Here is a 9479-nt window from a genome sequence, read left to right on the forward strand (position 1 = left end):
ACCATGACAGGCTTTTCAACTAAGTCACATCAGAGGTTATGGCACAGAAAAACTACAAATGTTGGTAATTGTACATAAGTTTTTTTAACTCTACAGCTTTTTGCCATAAACAAATTCTTTTTTTTATTTATTAATTATATTTTGAATGTAAATATTTCCCTGTTTTATAATTCTACTTAAGCATTTTTCCCTCAAATGGATGACCAAGAATCCTTCAAACCATTTTAGAATTGCTTTAAAAGTACCTTACATCTGGAAAAAGATCAGTTTTCTTAAGTGTATACTCTATAGACCCACTTCTATTGATTTCGGTCAAGAGACATTTTCCTTGCATGCCTAAACAAATCCTACTATACATATGATGTAGATTTGTTAACCATTTTGAAACAGCAAAAAAACAGATCTTGGGTGGCCAGGTAATATGAGAAAACAGAAAGACCGTTGAAAAATCTTCTGAAAAGGAGGTAACCTGAGAGAGTGGGTTTACAAAAGACCACTCCAGGTGCAACCCCAAAATATGCAAACATGTTTTGTGATTTGCTTCATTCATTCAAGTGTCTGTTCATTTGATTTACTTAACATGCTGCTGAATTATTCCAGTAGATAGCAGATTTAAGACCTTGTGTGCTTATTTGTTACTGTTCACCCTGACTGGACATAAAATCATACCTAATGCCTATTTCACTATTATGAAACTGTCATTATGAGTTGACTATGCATTAAATGCATTAATTAATAAAAAAATTAAAAAACATACAAAACAGCTGAAAAAAAGAATAGACTATATACCAAACGTAAGCTATTGAGTTAGAATTTAAAAACCTAGTTTAAATATTAATGAGTATAATATTCTACTACCTAACCATCCACTGTGCAGTGTCATACTACCCATGAAGTGTTTTTATGACCTCCATGCAAAGGTCATGCTTGTAACCAAAAAGGGCCTCCCCTCAAAGACAAGCTGAAAAACACTGAAAATCTTCAATCATGTCTGCTGCATCATGAAATTTGCCATGTCTGCTTCAGTCCTACTTGATGCCTGTTAACGAGAAATCCTGGACTCTAGACCCGTCGTGCTTGCATGAGTGGCTGCATAAAAAGTGCTGTTTAAACCACACCAAGCAGCACATCTGTCCATGTTGTGACAGCACAGACTCTTTGTGCAACACGAAGCGCTGTAAATCTAGCCAGCCTTCTCTTTAACAAAAGCCCCTCTCCCTTTTTACGAGTAAGAGACGGGGGGAGAAGTGCCCTGTGAACAATGAGGATGTCAAGGCACTTGGACACCAGTGCATGCTTTGTGACTGAGCTTCTAAACACCATGTTAGTAAGGATGCTAACATGGTGTAGTTATCGCTTTTGTAGCATTCCAGTTTTTTTTAAGTAAAGACAATTTTTTTGGATGAAATAATTGTTTTATTAAATCTAATTGTAAACAATTGTATATTGTAAAGTTAAACAATTTATATGAACTATTTAGTAGTAAAAAATAAATTAAATAAAATGTATATAATAGTAAATAAAATGTAGTCTATGATTAGCTAAACCCCCTAAATCTAAAAAAATTCATGGGGCACAGTAACTAAAGTACAATTATATTGCAGGTGATAGTGCATATGCAGGTGATGCAGGTAATAGTGAGCAAATAAATACGCAAAAAATTGCTATTAGTACATTGTTATGTTATGTTCTGGAACATGAATAAACATATTTTAAACCATGCAAGCGGCTATTCCTGAATCATGCAATCTTATAATATCCTTCTGACCACATTTCCCCAAAATGTATAATGTAAAATTTCTTTAAATCTTCTTGATTGTCGTTATTGCTTAGCATATTGCTAAATTTAACATTTTACATCCGGTAGTAGGTTTGCATGTACTGTTGTTTCTATTTAAGCTGTAAACTGTAGTAAGGGGCTGCATGTCAACATGAACTCCACTCAACCACACAGGGAATTCACATAGAGGTAAACAAACATTAACTTTTGTACTTTTTAAATTGTTCTGCTCTCCCAGGGTCTGTGTGTTTGTCTAGAGTTGTGGGACTAATGATTTTTCTGAGGGGGAGATGGTATCTAAGGTGGAAAAAACCCCAATACTCACTGTCGCCTGTAATAACTATAAATTACATCTACCTAAATGGACTAGTATTCAGACTATAGTCAATTATTTTGCAAAACATTAAACAATAACTTTTAACCACAGAGCATGTATATAATTCATTTCAAGAAGAAAGTAAACCATGCACATTTCAGACCGCTACAATTTGTGACAGAGGTGGATTTATAAGCTCTGTGCCGCATGAATACTTCTGTATAAATGCGAATGTTTAGGGCAGCAGGAGAACAGCACTCCACAGCAGGGCAGTTCACAGCTGATTACTAACACAATACAAGTCATATCCTTCACTTTCTCCACCTCTACCTCCCCCACATACACTCAATGCACAGTGAATAGACTCACTCAAGTCACTGAGGTGGTAGTGGAACACATATTAAAAATTAGCTCCACTGATATATTTTTGAGAATCTTTCACATCTGAACAGTGAGTTTTTGCAAATAAGGCTACTGTATAGTGTAATATTACTAGTTTATACCCATGACTGATTCACATGACTATTTAAGGGAATTATTATGCACATTCATATAAAATCTCTCCTCAAGCTCAATACCCAAGCCATATATTCTTTCATCTATGTTATGCAAAGCATATGCAACTATGTGGAAAGTTGATTAATGTATACTTTATATACAATAAATTAAAGATGACAAAGATAACGTTGACGGTTTTGTTTGTAGTTTTGAGTAATTAATGTAGATATCATGTCTTAAACATGGTTAATAAAACCTAGTTTAATGTTTATCTTTGAAAAATAAAAAGAGTAAATGTACTGTTAGCATGAGGCAACCTAGCACACCCAAAATCTCAAAAGAGCGTGTTTAATTGTTTTTATTTTGCAAATAATTAGGTTAATTGGCAATAGATCAGTAACATGTCTGGGTATAAAAACATTATTTTAGACAGACAGAGTCTCTCTAAAGTAAAGATAGGTGTAGGTTCACCAATCTGTAGACTTTTAATTTCTCGTCATCTGCGAATGTCTGTCACTTTTTTGAGACGTTTTTCAGCCACCAAATACAAAATTATCTTATTTGTTCCTTAAACGGTTTGTTTCCTCTGTTTAAACCTTTGACATGTTCTCTGTGTTCTATTATGAATAGAACACAGGGTTTTTGAGGGTTTTTGAGATGTGTTTATTATTGCATTCTGTTTTATTTACATATAATTTATTATCCCAACAATTCAACATGCAATGTAAGTTGTTGTCAACATCCACATTTTTTACATTTCATAAACAAGACAAATGTCATGTTCACTGCATTGGGAGATCACAGAATTGACTACTGAATGCAATTTAATATAAAAAGGATTCTAGAAATTATTAAATGCTCTTAAATCTTAATCCTAAAATGTTTTTGGTTTAGAATGACTGCGAACATTATCTTACATTATGTGTATAACCATGAATATCCATTAAATCCTTTTAAAATAAAACTGAACTGGACAATTCAACTAGTAAATCCAGGCATATTGCATATTTATAATCCATGCTCTATAGAATATATTTATATACAGATATTTGACAGAATAAAATGCTTTTATTTATTTTAAATCAATCACTTCACTTGTCAAATGAAGAAGTAAATAGTTAGAATTTAGTGTTGTCATATACTGACAGTTTATAAGTAAGTTTACTTAACATACTGCATTAAAATAGACATAGGATATAAAATCTTATAAAAAAAATGTTTAACGTGCTATATAAAAATTATACTATAGTATAGCTGTGAAGCTGTGTTATCAAAGACTATTACTCCTGAGATATAGGCGAATATTAATAATCATAACTCTATAGCTAAAGTAACGTCATGCTCTCTGCAAGCTATACTGTACATTGTGAATTTCTCTCTTTCACGTTAAAATTCCCTGAACTAAGAGCCTGGATATATGCAGTAGAAGATGTTCTATAAGTGATACAATATAAATCACAGCAGCTCTGCGGGTCCATTAGTGAACTGTAATTGTCCCTGGTGAAATATTAGTAGTTAGTGTACCTAGAATTCATGTTTATTGCACTGATCCAGGTACAGTTCAGGAACAGTTCAACTCAGAAACTGAAGAAAGTAATAGATAAAATTAGATACCAGCATGACAACAAGTCAATGCCTATAAAATAAATAACAAAAACAATTATCCCTCCTTGAGTCCAGTTATAGACTCAAGATCCCCTGCAACTCTAACCATGACAAAGCAGTTACTGAAAGTAAGTAAGTGAACGAGCTTCAGCCTATTGTATTTTTTAATTAAACCCATTTTCATTTTTAATTTTTTCTTTGTGTATGTATATAGTTTGTATGTAGACATCACACATAATTATAAATCACATTCAGTGACTTTTCAACAACATTTATTGTCATTCTTGTATAGTATGTAAACTGCGTCCTGCTTACAACTCGCTATATTTGCTGAATAATGGATTTCATTTATTTGATTAATATCATTTGTTCTTTTTCAGCCTTACAAAAATTTATTAAACATCTACAGAAGAGTAAATAGTCAATGACGCCAACTGTTGGCACCAAAGCAGGTGTGTTAACACTGGTGTCTAATTGTTTAAGGTCACATTTTTTAAACATGAGTTTCAGTTGCCATTGTAACGCTATTTGACACATCCTCTTACTGCTAGTACTTGGCAGATGTGGTTCTAGTAAACCTAATTGTAGTAACATATAAAAAAAGGAAGGAAGTTAGTTTAGTCTATACTTATTCTAGATTTAAGGTAGAAAAACGAAACATGGTGTTGTCCAATCCAGAGTTTCCACTAAACATGCTTATTTCTAAAACTTGTTTAGTGGACATATTTCCAGCTATGACATTTTTATCTTCTGTGTGAATGATGATGTGCATCAAAGATTCATGGAAATTTGCCTAAAATCTGCAATTTCTTTTACGTAACATTATTGGACCTGTCTGTGAAAACTACATTTTCCTAGCAGATGTTGATGACTAAGATACTTAAATAAACTGTGAAAGTGTAAAACAGTTAGTCAGGTAGTTACCACAAACTTTAATCATAACATGGATTAATAGCACTTTTTGCTGCAGAATATCTAATAGACAGTAGCCAAAAATAGCAAGTATTAGTTACTTTAAATAGTTACAAAAGCACATAGTTTCATGTTGCAAATGTGTTTGTACAAAATGCGTTTAGTACATAACATGGACAATCTTGTGTTAGACTCACGCTTCTGCTAATATTTTGTATAAATGTTCAAGCAAAATATAGGTGGGAGGCTTTGCAGTGTGTGTTTCCTGAAAGTTAAACTGTTAAACTGATATGTTGGTTGAAGCATTTATCATCAAGAGAGAGTGCAAGAGAGAGACAGAGAGAGCAGATGAGAGAAGAGCGCATAATAGACACAAGGTCACTTGTCTTTTATTATGCCTACAAAATGGCACCACTAACAGTAAATATTATAGTACTATAGAACATTTCTCTTTTGAGATTCATTGAGAAGGGCATGAGAGTTCAGAAACATTATGAGGAAAATAAATGAATTATGCATAGCTGTTTTGAAAAATCAATTATGAGAAATCTTAAAATGAGGCGATGCCATTTGGATGATATCCCAGTGTTTATGATTCCCACCTTGCAAACTTCTATCAGAACTATGTTCTTTGAATTCTTTCTCAACTCTATGCTTTTAGGTCCCTCCTGTGTGTTTTCGTTCTTCATGGTGAAAGAAGTAGTTGATGCCTCTGGCACAGACATTTGTCCTGTTGGCTGTAACAGCTTTTAGATTGTTCTGGAAATACCTTTACATATTTTTGAAAATATTTTTTTACTACCTCAACTATTTTTTTGTAAGTAAAACCTTAGATCTATTATTATTATGTATTACAGTTGAAAATGTACATCATGTGATGTCATGTGATTAGGAATTTGCAGATACAAGACCACCTGTTGTCTGCTGTCATGATGGTTCTAACACAATTCTACTGCAGTGTCTTCTCTGGCCCTGACTCATCCTGATGCTATGATTCTGTACTTCTGACTCACTATTAGCTAGTACTGTTGGTCATACATGAGTGTCCTTGGGATTTGCAGTTACTACGACTTACCTAAGTTGTAATAAATACTGTAGCTGTAATCACAAAGATAGTATTGTTCACATTGCAAGGCTTTTATTCACAATATACTATATATCCAATATATATATAAAATATATAATATTTTTTATTACACGTAATACTGTTTGACTTAATACTGTACACTGAGTCTGGTTACTGTATAGTAAGATCCCATGCCAACTGTTGTGAATCTGGAGAATTATTTCTATTGAGAAATTTCTGAAATATAAGAACAACCTCAAAAATCTCTTACCTGTGCTTAATTGCATTATCATTTCATCTGAATTTTAAATATATTGGAAAAGGGCAAACAGCCTAAAAAACAGTCACTTAATAAAACAATACAGCACATGTAATTGAAAAGGACAGCTGTGACTGAAAGCAGCTGAACATTTGATGATGGGCACAGCTGAATGCAGACACATGCTGAGTCAGACGCATTTCATGTCATCTTGCCAATAATAGTAGGCTACATTGTGCTAAACAAAACAAGGTTCTATCACAACACCTTATCAGAAGCAAAATGGTTTAAGGATCTTACTGATGCAGGAATTTCCTGTACTCCTTTTAGTATGTATCTTAAGTCTTGGCATACCATGCATCTGGACTCCATAATCTCCATAGTCAGGGGCAACAAGGCAACAATGAGCTACAGATTAATTAAAACTATTTAGAATCTGACTGAGAACAGAAGCCAGAAAACATAAAAAAGTAGACAAGCCCTTTACACAGTTGTATACATAAAGCTACAAACAACTTAAATCTCAGAACTTTAACATTAAGATTTTAGCAAAGCGTGCATGTTGATATTGATTGCCCCCTCTTCTGTTCTACTCCATATTAATAATAAATGTTTTTTGAATGCATAAACCTGCTATCACTCATATAATCAGGTAAAGACCTATGATTTTGGAAAGACAGTTAACGGGTCAAGAGTTCAAGATATGCAGATACTGACCCCTATTGGTGTGAGTCTTTTTACACACTCAAACGTCCTCAATGTCTGAACTTCACTGCATCTGTTGATATACATGTTATAATATATTTCGTATAAATAAATATATATAATAAATATATATATATATATATATATATATATATATATATATATATATATATATATATATATATATATATATATTTAGTATAAATATTAATAAGGTGTTTTGCTTATTATAACTCTATAGAACCATAATTCAGGGAACCCAGCGATTAGGGTTGCACAAGCCCTGGTTGGGTTAGGAAGGGCATCCAGTGTAAAACACGAATCAGACTTTCATACCGGATCGGTCGAGGCCCGGGTTAACAACGACCATAATAGATATTGTTACCCAACAGAGTAACTTTAAACTGTTCTTTTATGGCGTGGCTGGAAAGAGAAATGGTGTAGGGGTGATTCTGACGGAGGAGTACAGTAAAAGTGTAGTGGAGGTGAAGAGAGTTTCTGATAGATTGATGAACGAAGCTGGAAGTTGAAGAGGTGATAATAAATGTCATCAGTCCTATGCTCCAACAAGTGGGTTGTGTGATGGAGGAAAAGGAAAAAATCTGGAGTGAGTTAGATGAAGTGGTAGAAGGTGTACCTAGCAATGAACGATTGGTGATTGGGGCAGACTTTAATGGCCATGGCAGATAGTGGTACATTTGCTGAAAGGATGGAAATGGCAGTAAAAAATACATATTTTAAGAAGAAGGAGGAGCATAGAGTGTATAAGAGTATAAGAGTATAGTGTGTAAAAGAGTATAAGAGTGTAGTGTGTATAAGAGTAGAGGAAGGTGCACACAGGTGGATTATATTCTATGTAGGAGATGCAACCTAAAGGAGATTGGAGACTGTAAGGTGTTGGCAGGGGACAGTGTGGCTAGACATCATCGGATGGTGGTCTGTAGGATGGCATTGGAGGTGAAGGAGAAGAGAAGGAGAGTGAAGACTGAAAAAGAAGAAGATGGTGGAAACTGAAGGTGGAAGACTGTAGTGTGAGATTCAGGGAAGAGGTCAGACAGGGGTTCGGTGGTGGTGAAGAGGGGCTGGATGATTGGGCAACTACTGCAGAAGTGATAAGGGGGATAAGAGGGATGTGGCAAAAGCCAAGGAAAAGGCATATGAGGATCTGTATGAGAAGTTGGACACTAAAGAAGGAAAAAAGGATTTGTACAGATTGGCCAGGCAGAGGGACCGAGCCGGGAAGGATGTGCTGCAAGTTAAAGCAATAAAGGATGCAGATAGAAGTGTGTTGACTAGTGAGGAGAGTGTGTTAGAGAAGTAAAGAAAAGGGTGAAGGCAGGGTGGAGTGGGTGGAGAAGAGTGACAGGAGTGATTTGTGATAGAAGAGTATCTGCAAGAGTGTAAGGGAAAGTTTATAGGACTGTGGTGAGACCTGCGATGTTGTATAGATTAGAGACAGTGGCATTGAGTAAAAGACAGGAGGTGGAGCTGGAGGTAGCAGAGCTGAAGATGTTGAGGTTTTCGTTGGGAGTGACGAGGATGGACAAGATTAGAAATTTTTTATTAGAGAGACAGTGCATGTAGGACGTTTTGGGGACAAGGTAAGGGGGCACAATTGAGATGGTTTGGACATGTGCAGAGGAGGGACATGGGGTATATCTTTAGTTGAATGCTCAGGATGGAGCTACCATGAGGGAGGAAAAGAGGAAGGCCAAGGAGGAGGTTCATGGATGTGGTGAAGGAAGACATGCAGGTAGTTGGTTTGAAAGAGGCAGATGTAGAAGACAGGGGTGGTGTGGAGACGAATGATCCGCTGTTGCATCCCCTAATGGGAGAAGCCGAAAACAGAAGAAGAAGAAGAAGAACCATAATTCAGGGTATTAATGTATAAAAGTGTACTTTAAAAAATGCAAAAGCTAAATATTAAGTTTAACTATCTTTAAATCTTCAATTTTAAAGCTTATTGTGGCTGTTTGTTGAGCATTGCATGGTTAATTTCTCCTCCACAAATCCACCCATGCTGGACTGTTTCTTTCTGTAAAAGAAAAAAAAAAGAAAAAAAAAACGTGTAAATTGTGTAAATCAACATTTTTATTGTTTGTAATAATAATTACAGATGGCAAGTTGACAACCATGCTTTAAAGAAATACAGAGATATTTTGTTTAGTAGATATAAGCATCTAAAACATAATGAATTTTAATTTTGTATAACAATTTAATGATACATAAATATATTAAATATACAAACTAAAAAATACAAGTATTTTAACATAGTAAAGCTGCAGTAAATCACGTTTGAAAACTGATAAGTAACTTGTAGTAGACAAATGCTATAAAA

Source organism: Silurus meridionalis, chromosome 3 (assembly GCF_014805685.1).
Source record: "Silurus meridionalis isolate SWU-2019-XX chromosome 3, ASM1480568v1, whole genome shotgun sequence".
In the NCBI taxonomy this organism is placed as follows: domain Eukaryota; kingdom Metazoa; phylum Chordata; class Actinopteri; order Siluriformes; family Siluridae; genus Silurus; species Silurus meridionalis.